The sequence below is a fragment of the Rutidosis leptorrhynchoides genome, chromosome 4 (genome assembly GCF_046630445.1).
Source record: "Rutidosis leptorrhynchoides isolate AG116_Rl617_1_P2 chromosome 4, CSIRO_AGI_Rlap_v1, whole genome shotgun sequence".
NCBI classification, from domain to species: Eukaryota; Viridiplantae; Streptophyta; class Magnoliopsida; order Asterales; family Asteraceae; genus Rutidosis; species Rutidosis leptorrhynchoides.
The window spans coordinates 123,981,785-123,994,917 of NC_092336.1; positions in this window are offsets into that span (position 1 = coordinate 123,981,785).

Here is a 13,133-nt window from a genome sequence, read left to right on the forward strand (position 1 = left end):
ACTATCAACGTGTATATATATATATATATATATATATATATATATATATATATATATATATATATATATATATATATATATATATATATTATAATTATACTTTTAATTTTAATTTTAATTCTAATAATAAGGGTATGTTAGCGAATGTTGTTAGGGTGTAAGTCGAAATTCTGTCCGTGTAACGCTACGCTATTATTAATCATTGTAAGTGATGTTCAACCTTTTTAAATTAATTTCTCGTAGCTAATTTATTATTATGCTTATTTAAGCCGAAGTAATCGTGATGTTGGGCTAAAATATTAAAGACGGGGTAATTGGGCTTTGTACCATAATTGGGGTTTGGACAAAAGAACGACACTTGTGGAAATTAGGCTATGGGCTATTAATGGGCTTTATATTTGTTTAATTAAATGATAGTTTGTTAATTTAATATAAAGATTTACAATTGGACGTACCTATAAATAACCATATACACTCGATCGGACACGATGGGCGGGATATTTATAAGTACTAATAATCGTTCATTTAACGGGACACGGTAATGGATTAATAGTCAATGGACTTATTAAAACAAGGGTGAATTATATACAAGGACACTTGGTGTAATTATAGTTTAAGTCCCCAATTAGTTGGAATATTTGACTTCGGATATAAGGATAATTTGACGAGGACACTCGCACTTTATATTTATGACTGATGGACTGTTATGGACAAAAACCAGACGGATATATTAAATAATCCAGGACAAAGGACAATTAACCCATGCTAATAAACTAAAATCAACACGTCAAACATCATGATTACGGAAGTTTAAATAAGCATAATTCTTTTATTTCATATTTAATTGCACTTTTAATTATCGCACTTCTAATTACTGTCATTTTATTTAATTGCACTTTCAATTATCGTACTTTTTAATTATCGCAATTTTATTTATCGCAATTTCATTATCGTTATTTACTTTACGCTTTAAATTAAGTCTTTTATATATTTAATATTTTATATTAGGTTTTAACTGCGACTAAAGTTTTTAAATCGACAAACCGGTTATTAAACGGTAAAAACCCCCTTTTATAATAATAATACTACTTATATATATTTATATATTTACAAATATAGTTTTAAAAATATAGCGTTAAACTTGGCTAAAGATCCCTGTGGAACGAACCGGACTTACTAAAAACTACACTACTGTACGATTAGGTACACTGCCTATAAGTGTCGTAGCAAGGTTTAGGTATATCCACTCTATAAATAAATAAATAACTTGTGTAAAATTGTATCGTATTTAATAGTATTTCGTAGTAAAAATATAACTATTTCGTATACACCTCTACGCACATCAAGTATTTTTGGCGCCGCTGACGGGGAAACTAAAATGCCGAAAGCACAACGCTATATATAAAAAAAAGATTTTTATTAAGTCTTAGTTTATTTTTGTAAAAATACGTTTTTGTAAAAATACATTTTAATTATTAAAAATACAAAAATATAAAAAGAAAAATAAAATATATATTTTCAAGTAAGTTTCCAAAATATATAAAATTATAAAGTATTGTTATTTCTATTTTTAGTTTGTAAAAATATAAGTTTTTATTTCATTTATATAAATATTTTATATAAATATTAAAACAGAAAAAAAATATATATAAAAAAGTTTTCGGGCTACACTGTAGCAGCCCAAACAATCTGGCCCAATTTCCTACTCCATGCGACCGCATGGATTTATAACGCAAAGATCATGCGATCGCATGGCCTGATCTGACACGCCAAGTTTGACTTCCTACTGCATTAATTACAGAGTATAAATTAATTATAATTAGTTAAAAACCCTAATTAGGGTTAGTGTATTTAATTATTTAGTTTTAGTTTTATTTATTTATTTTGTATTTTAAGTTTAATTAGTTTTAATAAATTATAAAATTAATACTTTTATAAATAAATAATATAAAAATAATATTTTTATAAAAATTATACTTTTTACAACTTTAAGTTTATTTTTATATTTTGTATCTTTTTATTTGTTTTAGCGTAATATTTGTATTTTTCGTTCGTATTTAGTTTTAAGTCATAGTTTTTGCCATAGTTATTTTTATTTCTAGATTTTTAGACTTTGCCGTAAAATCCCTTAAGTGTTTTTTCTTTAGACTAAGATTTAGGTGCTTTAGAATTTTACGATGCCGTTTTTTTTTATTTTAGTACTTTTTAAGTTTATACCGTTTTGGATATAGAATTCCTTTTAAGCTTTAATACCTTTAGACGTAACTTTTAATCCTTAGTTTTTAGACTTTTAAGTTTCGACGCGCTACGTTCTTTTTATTATTTTTCGACCATTTATTTTTCGACGTTTTTCGACGCGATCTTTTTCTTTCTTATTTCTCGCCGCTCAAATTTTTAGGACATAAAATTTTCTATTTCTTCTCTAAAATTTCTTTAAATTTCAACTAAAAATTATTTTAAGTGGTTAAATTGATAGACATCCAAATTTTTTGCTTCGTAGTAATAGTTGGATTTGTTAGTGGCTGAGTTGTGAGCTTCCGATTTAAAGGGTTCTGGCTCCCTGCTACATCTTTATGCTATTCGAAACGTGGGCAAAAGCAGAAAAGTCTATTAATTTGATAACTTATATAATTTTTATCTTTTATAACTAATAGGATATTCAGTGAATGCACCGAGCAAAACGTTCACCACCTTTTATACGTTCACCACCTGTAACCAGATCAAGACATCTAGCCAATATTGTCGCCGTTGATTTTTCTTTAGAATCGTCATCAAGTCGACTAAGTACTCCAATTCAAATTTCCGATAATCCATTTTTTGAACCCGACATCACAATTGAGAACCCGGAGGATATTCAGGGACAATTCAGAGATCCTGAACCACTAATCTTTCCTCCGGAATCACCAATCATTCAAACAGAGATTGTTGAGGAACAACCCATTAAATCAGAATCCTCTAGTGATTCAGATTCAACAAATTCAATCATGGAGAATCTGGAACCTCTAAGTATGGAAGACCGAATGCGAGCTAAATGCACTGGCCAAGGTCACGCAATTACTCAACCAGACATTAATGCGCCAGATTATGAAATCAAAGGACAAATCCTACACATGGTAACTAATCAATGTCAATTTAGTGGTGCGCCGAAGGAAGATCCAAATGAACATCTTCGTACCTTTAATAGGATCTGTACTTTATTCAAAATAAGAGAAGTGTAGGATGAACATATATATCTCATGTTATTTCCCTGGACTTTAAAGGGAGAAGCCAAAGATTAGTTAGAATCATTACCTGAAGGGGCGATTGATACATGGGACGTTTTAGTTGAAAATTTTCTTAAACAATTCTTTCCGGCATCTAAAGCCGTAAGACTTCAAGGAGAAATAGTTACGTTCACACAGAAGCCAAACGTAACTCTATATGAAGAGTGGACAAGATTTGGAAAGTTATTGAGAGGATGTCCGCAACATGGATTAGACACCTGTCAAATAGTACAAATATTCTACCAAGGATGCGACATCATTACACGAAAAGACATAGATATAGCAGCTGGTGGTTCCATTATGAAGAAAACCGCAACTGACGCTTACAAAATTATTGATAACACTGCTTCCCACTCACATGAGTGGCATCAAGAAAAATATATCGTTAGATCATCTAAAGCAGCTAGAGCCGATTCTAGCCATGACTTTGATTCCATTTCCACAAAGATAGATGCTGTTGAGAGACGAATGGAAAAGATGACTAAAGATATCCACTCAATATGAATTAGTTGTGAGCAGTGTGGAGGACCACATTTGACAAAAGATTGTCTCAGTATTGAACAAACAATGGAACAAAGAGAGAATGTTTCATACATGAACCAAAGGCCTGGAAATAATTATCAGAATAATTATCAACCGCCAAGACCAATCTACAATCAAAATCAGAATTATAACCGAAATGTTCCATACAACAACCAACAAGGTCCTAGCAACCAACAAGTACCTAATAATACTTACAACCAGCAAAGACCTATTTTTCAAAACAAACCACCACAAACCGATGATAAAAAGCCAAATTTAGAAGATATGATGTCGAAGCTAGTTGAATCTCAAACGCAGTTTTTCACATCTCAGAAACAACCCAATGAACAAAATGCTCAAGCATTTAGAAATCAACAAGCTTCTATTCAAAATCTGGAACAAGAAGTGAGCAACCTAGCAAGGTTAATAGGTGAAAGAAAACCGAGAAGTCTACCTAGTGATACAAATGCTAACCCCCGAAATGAAACAGCTAAAGCCATTACCACAAGAAGTGGTATTACACTTAAACCACCTGAAATACCTGTAATTTCTGATGATTCTATTCCTACTATACAAGAACCACAATCTGAGCAAGATAAGGAAACAGAACCGGTAGCTGAAAAGGTTAATGAAGATAACACAGTTAAGGCTAAACCTTATGTTAAACCATACCAACCACCACTTTCTTACCCATGTAAAATGAGAAAAGAAAGACTTGAAGTCGAGCAATCCAAATTCTTGGATATGTTTAAATAAATAAATGTCAATCTTCCTTTCATTGATGTAATTTCAGGAATGCCAAGATATGCTAAATTCTTAAAAGATCTAATTACAAATAGAAAGAAAATGGAAGAACTCTCGGCTGTTACTATGAATGCTAATTGTTCTGCAGTACTGTTGAATAAGATACCGGAAAAACTATCTGATCCAGGAAGTTTCACAATTCCATGTTTTCTGAGTAGTCTTAGTTCAATAGAAGCATTGGTAGACTTAGGTGCTAGTATAAATTTAATGCCGTATTCACTATACGCTAAACTAGACCTTGGAGAATTGAAACCAACAAGAATAAGCATACAACTAGCCGATCGATCAGTAAAATATCCTAGAGGGATAATGGAAAACATGCTAGTTAAAGTTGGTACTTTAGTATTTCCAGTAGATTTTGTTATTCTGGATATGGAAGAAGATTCTCGAGTTCCTCTCATATTAGGAAGACCATTCTTAAACACGGCTAAAGCAATAATATACGTGTTCGGTAAGAAACTGACCCTAAGTATAGAGGACGAGAGTGTTACCTTTTCAGTTGATAGAGCAATGCAACAACCGCAATCTGCAGATGATACATGTTATTATATTCAAACCATAGATTCACATGCAGAATTGTTAGAAGAATTTCCAGAATTACAAGGAACAGGAGAATGTTCTTTAGGAGAAGGAACTGAACCAATTGATGAAACTGAAATGTTAGCTACACTTATGGCTAATGGATATGAACCAACAACAGAAGAAATTCAAATGCTAAAAGAAGAAGACATATATCGATACAAATCATTGATAGAAAAACCACCGACATTAGAGTTAAAGCCACTTCCAAACCATTTGGAATACGCTTATTTACATGGTGAATCTGAATTACCTGTAATAATATCGTCTTCTCTTACTGAAAATGAAAAATCTCAACTCGTTACTGTGCTAAAAGCTCATAAACCAGCTATTGCATGGAAGATTCATGACATTAAAGGAATAAGTCCTTCGTATTGCACACATAAAATCCTTATGGAAGAAGGTCATAAAACGTATGTGCAACGCCAACGAAGACTAAATCCTAATATGCAAGATGTTGTTAAGAAAGAAATAATTAAACTGCTAGATGCATGTTTAATTTATCCAATCTCTGATAGTCCATGGGTAAGCCCAGTTCAATGCGTACCTAAGAAGGGTGGCATGACGGTCATCACAAATGAGAAAAATGAGCTTATTCCAACTAGGACTGTAACAGGATGGCGTGTTTGCATAGATTATAGAAAATTAAATGACGCCACCAGAAAAGATCACTTTCCCTTACCTTTCATTGATCAAATGTTGGAAAGATTAGCCGAAAATAGTTACTATTGTTTTCTTGATGGTTTTTCCGGATATTTTCAAATTCCAATAGCACCCGAAGATCAAGAGAAAACCACATTCACATGCCCTTATGGTACTTTTGCTTACAAACGCATGCCATTTGGACTTTGCAACGCCCCTGCAACCTTTCAAAGGTGCATGATGACGATTTTTCACGACATGATAGAAGAATGCATTGAAGTTTTCATGGATGACTTTTCAGTCTTCGGTGATACTTTTGAAATATGTCTAGTTAGTCTTCAACGAATGCTTATTAGATGCGAATAATCAAATCTAGTACTTAATTGGAAGAAATGCCATTTCATGGTTAAAGAAGGCATCGTTCTTGGACATAAAATTTCAAAGGAAGGAATTGAAGTGGATAGAGCTAAAGTAGATGTAATTGCTAAACTTCCACATCCCACCAATGTTAGAGGAGTTAGGAGTTTTCTAGGTAATGCCGGTTTTTACCGACGTTTCATAAAAGATTTTTCTAAAATTGCCACTCCTATGAATAAACTCCTAGAAAAGGATGCTCCATTCATCTTTTCGGATGAATGCATCAAATCTTTTAATATTCTTAAAGAAAAACTCACTAATGCTCCGATCATGATAACTCCAAATTGGAATTTACCGTTTGAACTCATGTGCGATGCAAGTGATTTTGCAATGGGAGCCGTTTTAGGACAAATGATTGAAAAACGATTTCAACCTATTTATTACGCTAGTAAGACGTTACAAGGAGCACAAACGAACTATACAACTACTGAAAAAGAACTCCTTGCTATTGTCTTTGCTTTTGACAAATTTCGTTCATATCTCGTTCTAGCTAAAACGGTGGTCTATACCGACCATTCTGCTCTTAGATACCTATTTTTAAAACAAGATGCTAAACCAAGATTAATCTGTTGGATCTTACTCTTACAAGAGTTCGATATTGAAATCCGAGATAAAAAGGGAGCAGAAAATCTCGCCGCTGATCATCTTTCTCGTCTTGAAAATCCTGAATTAGAAGTTCTAAATGAATCGGCCATACAAGATAACTTTCCTGATGAATATCTATTGAAGATAGATTATAATGAAATTCCATGGTTTGCAGACTATGCAAACTACTTAGTATGTGGATTTCTTGAAAAAGGATTATCGTACCAAAAACGAAAGAAATTCTTTAGTGATATAAAACACTATTTCTGGGAAGATCCACATTTGTTTAAAAGTTATCCTGATGGAATAATACGCCGATGTGTATTTGGAGATGAAGCTAGTCAAATCTTAAACCATAGTCACACAGACCAACAGGAGGGCATTATGGGCCTCAGCTCACAGCAAGAAAAGTTTACGATGCTGGATTCTATTGGCCAACAATTTTCAAAGACACACACCTTCTTTGCAAATCCTGTGATGCTTGTCAAAGTGTCGAAAAAATAAGTCAACGTGATGAAATACCACGAAATGTCATTCAAGTATGTGAAGTATTTGACATTTGGGGTATTGACTTTATGGGTCCATTTCCAAAATCTCATAATAATCTCTACATTCTCGTTGCCATTGATTATGTATCTAAATGGGCGGAAGCACAAGCTCTCCCGACTAACGATGCACGAGTTGTAGTCAACTTTTTAAAACGTCTTTTTGCTAGGTTTGGAACACCGAAAACTGTAATAAGTGACCGGGGTACTCATTTTTATAATAATCAACTTGAGAAAGTTCTCAAAAGATATGGAGTAACTCATAAAATCTCAACCGCGTATCATCCACAAACAAGTGGACAAGTTGAAAATACCAACCGAGCTTTAAAACGTATTCTAGAGAAAACCGTAGGATTAAATCCGAAGGAATGGTCCATGAAATTGGAGGATGCACTCTGGGCTTTTAGAACAGCCTACAAAACTCCAATTGGAACCACACCTTTCAGACTCGTTTACGGAAAAGCATGTCATCTTCCAGTAGAAATTGAACACAAAGCATTTTGGGCTTTGAAGACATGTAATCTTGATTTACATGAAGCTGGACGTCTACGGTTAAGTCAACTAAACGAATTAGAAGAATTAAGACTTGAGGCATATGAAAATTCCTTAATCTATAAGGAAAGAACGAAGAAATGGCATGATAAAAGAATCAGAAGTTCAAAAGAATTTAAGGAAGGAGATAAAGTTCTTCTTTTCAATTCACGATTCAAGCTATTTCCTGGAAAATTGAAATCAAGATGGTCTGGACCATTCTTAGTCAAAAGATTTTCCCATATGGAACAGTAGAATTAATAAATTCAAATGGGATTGAATTTATGGTTAATGGTCACAGAGTTAAACATTACATAGATAATCTAATGGAAGTTGAAGATGAAGTTAATCACAATTTCGACACCACATCTAACTAAGTGTGGGAAGGTTCGAATCTTTTTAGGGTAATATGTATTTCTGTTAGAGTTAGATATTCTGTTTTCGTGTAGTTTCCGAGAATGGAATCCGTATGGTCTTTCCCTAGCAGACCCTAAAGAACTAGTCTTCTCCCCCCATTCTAAATTTTTATTTTTTTTAGGTTTTACGAGATGAAGAATTCCTTTGATCTGAACCATGGTCTAATGCTACACGCTATGATTACTAAACGTAATAATGACACACTTCCGAGTGAACTGGTATCCTTCATATGAGGAAAAATGGACGGAGTAAGAAAAGAACTCAAAAAAGATCATCATAAGATACATTTTGGTAAAGGAAAATCAAAATCCGCAACGAAAAGAAGAGCACGACACCTTGAAAGATGTTATAAATACGGAAAATGGTCACACGAAGGTAAATGTTCAAATAATCAAACATATTCAAATACCGAATTTGTTACTCTATGCAGAGAAGGACCGTTTATATGTTTAGAAGAAAAGATATTGAAGATTCGAGGTTATGCTTACATAGCTATGGAAAACCAAATCACACGACTCTCCTATGAGTCGGCTAAAGCAGGTCTCTGAGAATTCTTTCTCACAGGTAAGTATGTACAGTTTTTATTTTTATTTTTATTGCTTTTAACCTTTTGATAATAAACGCTAAATCATTCGCTGTAAAGTATTAAATTGGTATTCAATAAAATTAGGTATGTGTAACCGAAATTATTGATATTATACAAAAATTTATTACATCACTGCGAAATTTACCGTTTATTCTTAAGGTATAAATATCTTTAATCAATCAACCCAAAATATTTCAGAAATTCATCAGGAGTAAAACTAGGTCGTTGAACCGAAATTACTTTACCGAAAAGAGGGACATATATTTTTGATAATATTTGATTGATTAAAGTGGGATAAAAAAAACCAAAAAGATTTTTAATTTTAATTTTTACCATGTTTTTAAAACTAATATATAAATATTAAATTAATATTGTAAACTTTTTAAAATCAATATATTTAAGTTTGTAAATATTTGAAAAATTAATATTTTTAATATAAGTTTGTATGTATAAAAACAAAAATATAATATAAGTTTGGTGTGAATTTTTAATTTTAATAATATGAATTTTTAATTTTATGCATTTTAAATTTAAGGTTAGTGTGAATTAAAAATAAAAATGTACTTTATTTCATTAAGTTAAAAATTTGATTTTTAAAATTCGTCGTGAGTTGAAAACTAGGTCGTTGAACCGAAATTGTTCTACCCAAGGGAGGGACGAGAATTTTTATTATCATTATTTTTAATCTTATTGAATTAAAGTATGCCAAAAACATTTAAAAAACTCAAAAATCTTTGTTTTTAAAACAACGCTTTGAATTGACAAATTTTAAAATTTTGTTGAGGGACGGACTAGGACAACGATCCGAAATGCCCTCACTCCTAAAAAGAAACAAATTTTTAAAATTTAATTAATTATTTGTTTTAATACGTATAAGGTAAAAAAAAAAAAAAACCCCATGCGATCGCATGGGGTTTCCCCTTAAAATCCATGCGGTCGCATGGACTCAAAAATCTGGACAGGATCAAAGGGTCAGTCGAGTTCTGCTCTCCACACAACACACACACACACAAATACACGAACATACACCCAAAACTCTCTCAATTTTCATCAATTTTTCACCAAAATTCACCAAATTTCTCGCTATAATCCGCTCTAAACATGAATTTGATAAGAAGTTTATCAAGAAGGGTAGCAATTTCACCCCTAAACCTCTTTAAATTTGATTTTTAGTGTTCTTGAGCTATAATTTTCCTAATTTGATTTTGTTAATTTCTAGTGTAATTAGAGTTAAATTGTTAGTATTTTATGCATGTATAACCTAGATTGATGCTATTTAACATGATTTGAAGCCAAAAACTTCAAAAATTTTAGGAATCTAGGGTTTGTGTTCTTGAGCAATTTGGGGCTTTTTGATATAAACAGGTTATGGCCGATTTTTGTCATGAATTATTGCTCAATTAAGTAGTGTAACATGTTTAGGTAGCTAAATGATCCAAACTTTGATCCTAAACATGATTTTTGAGAATTAAAGTGGACTTTTTAGGTCTAAAATTCATGAACTTGATTAAATTGATGTAAATGCCATTTGAAACTTGTTTAATTGCTAGTAATAGTTGTTTTAACATGTTATTTGAGTTGAATGCTTATGAACTTTGTAAACATTTTCATATATGCTTATTTGAAAAAGTGTAGAATTGTTAAAATTGTGAAAATGTGTATAAGTTTAATTTTGATTAAACATGTTATTGTAATTGTTTCAAATTGTTATTTTGCTAACACTAATACATATTTGGATGCACAAAATTTGTGTTTAATGTGTTTTGCAGAGATTTACCAATACTGATGGTGCATCATCATTATCTAGACAACCTGCTCCAGAACCTGAACCAGAAATGCAATATGAACCTGCACAGGAGCAACAACAGGAACAACAACAACAACCTGATCAACATGTACCTTATTATGATCCGCAACAAGAATATGTTGATGCCTTCATAGTATCCGATGCATCCAATAGTATAACACCCAACGATTCATGAAGAACAGTTGCATCCTAATCTGAGATTTGATCAAAGTTGCAGAGATTACCCATCATATCAAAGTAACAAATTCAAACTGGTACCGAAAAATATAGAAGTGCCAAGGGTAATCGATTGGGATCCTTTAGAAAGGGTCCAACTTGCTAACTCAGTTAGACAGCATCTGATCCAAAGGTATGGCAGCTCTTCTTTTCCCGATTGGGAACGTTTATTCACCATTCGTAGGCCTGTATATAAGGAATGGTGCGTTGAGATTATGAGTACTATAGCATTAAATGAGGATGTAGATAGGTTAAATAATAGAAGTTTTCATAGATTTATACTTGGCCGTAGGATGTACAGGATGTCCATGCTGGACATGGACAGGGCTTTACAGATATATACGCCCACTAAATTACTACTACCCGATTGTATGAATTTGATTTATCATGGTGAAAGGGTAGATAGGAATTTTGATGCTAACGCCGTCTGGAGGCGTAAGTCAGATTTTAATATTTTTGGGCGGACAGGAACACATACCTACTTACATATTCACAGAGCCAAGCTTCGTATAATTCATAGATTTCTGGCTAACTCGATTACACAGAGAGGTCACAACAAGGAGAAAATGACCTTACATGATTTATTTTACCTAAAGTGTATTCGAGACCCAAGAGGCTTTGTTAATATCACTTACTGTGTTGATTTTTATTTGTTACTCTCATTGGAGAGTATTTGGGTGTAGATAGGGATCAAGGGGTCCACTTTTGGTATGTAGGGATCAGGTTGAGCCTTTAGGATTGAGGGTCTATCAGGGTGCTAAGGTATTAAAGAGCAGACGCAATCAGGCAATACCATATGTTGGTAATCATCCCCAGGTAGAGAGAGGTTCAGATGAGGAAATAGAGGAAGCAGATGACATTAGGGATGTCATTAGGGAGGCTATGACTGACGTCTACCAACGTGTAGATGAGGTAGAAATGACAAACGAGGAGAGACATAGACGGTACGAGCAGTGGCAAGCCCGGAATGATTACGATCATTCCAGGCAATGACAGCATGATAGATGGGACTATCATCAGCGTCAGATCATGAGCCGGCTATCACCTCAGGATCACTATGTACCGACCCGACCCGCTTACTATCCTCCACACCAGCCCGAGATGAGACCACCTTATACTCTCTACGACCCTAACCAGGCCTACCAGTACACTTATCACCAACCATGGAACCCGACCGACGACATGAACTGGAACCCCTATCCAGATTGATATAGTTCCCGTTGGTGATTTCTATGATTTTTATTATTTATTATTTCTATTTATTTATGTTTAAACATATAATATTGTGATACTTTTATTGTAATGTTTAATATTTTTATTATTTTGTACTAATATTTCATATTTGATTTGAAAGTGGGATGTTAAGTCCCATTTCAAATTACCATGCATGTTTATATTTGTATGTATGTATAGTGTCAATTGTATACAACAGGGTAAAACAGCGCATTTTCAAAGACTGGCATTAAGTTCAGCAAAAGCTACTAATTTTGACGACAAAATGAAAAACAAATGTGATGTAACAACAAGACGGAATGAACAAATGATGTGCACCATTTATCATTCAGCAAACAAAAGCCAATATGTTTGAAAACTTTGGTAAAATTTAATCATTTTTCTACGCTAATCACCCTCAATAATTTAAATTGTTACTGATTTCTTGCAAATGAGGGCATTGCAAGATCTTAAGTGTGGGAAGGGGTTAAATTCTTTCGGATTTTTAATACTTGGTTACCATTAAAAATATTAGTAACGCAGTAGTTGTATTAGAATCTAGTGCTCTCTGATAATAAAAAACAGCCCTAGTCTTATATACTGACTACCCAATTCTAGTAAAATTTTCAAAATTTTCAATTAAATGAATTCAAAATCATGTTTATACATATTTATGAACGATAAAACTAGGTGTTAACACCAAAATTATTGTTACCTCGGAAAAGACATAAATTGAGAAACAACCCAAAATGTTAGAATTCATTTAAAATGGAATAGAGGACAATAAAAAGGCAAAGAAAGGAAAATAAAAGCCAAGTGTGGGAAAAATTTACCAAGTTATTTAAAACATATATCACATATTTTTGTACAAATAATTGAAAATACTTTTGCTTTGGACTAAACTAATCAGTTTTACCCGATTTACTGTAATATATTTGAAAGAAAGATGGATCTACACGATGAATCAATTCCATCATTAAAAGGAAGTAAAGTCTTCCGAAAAAGAA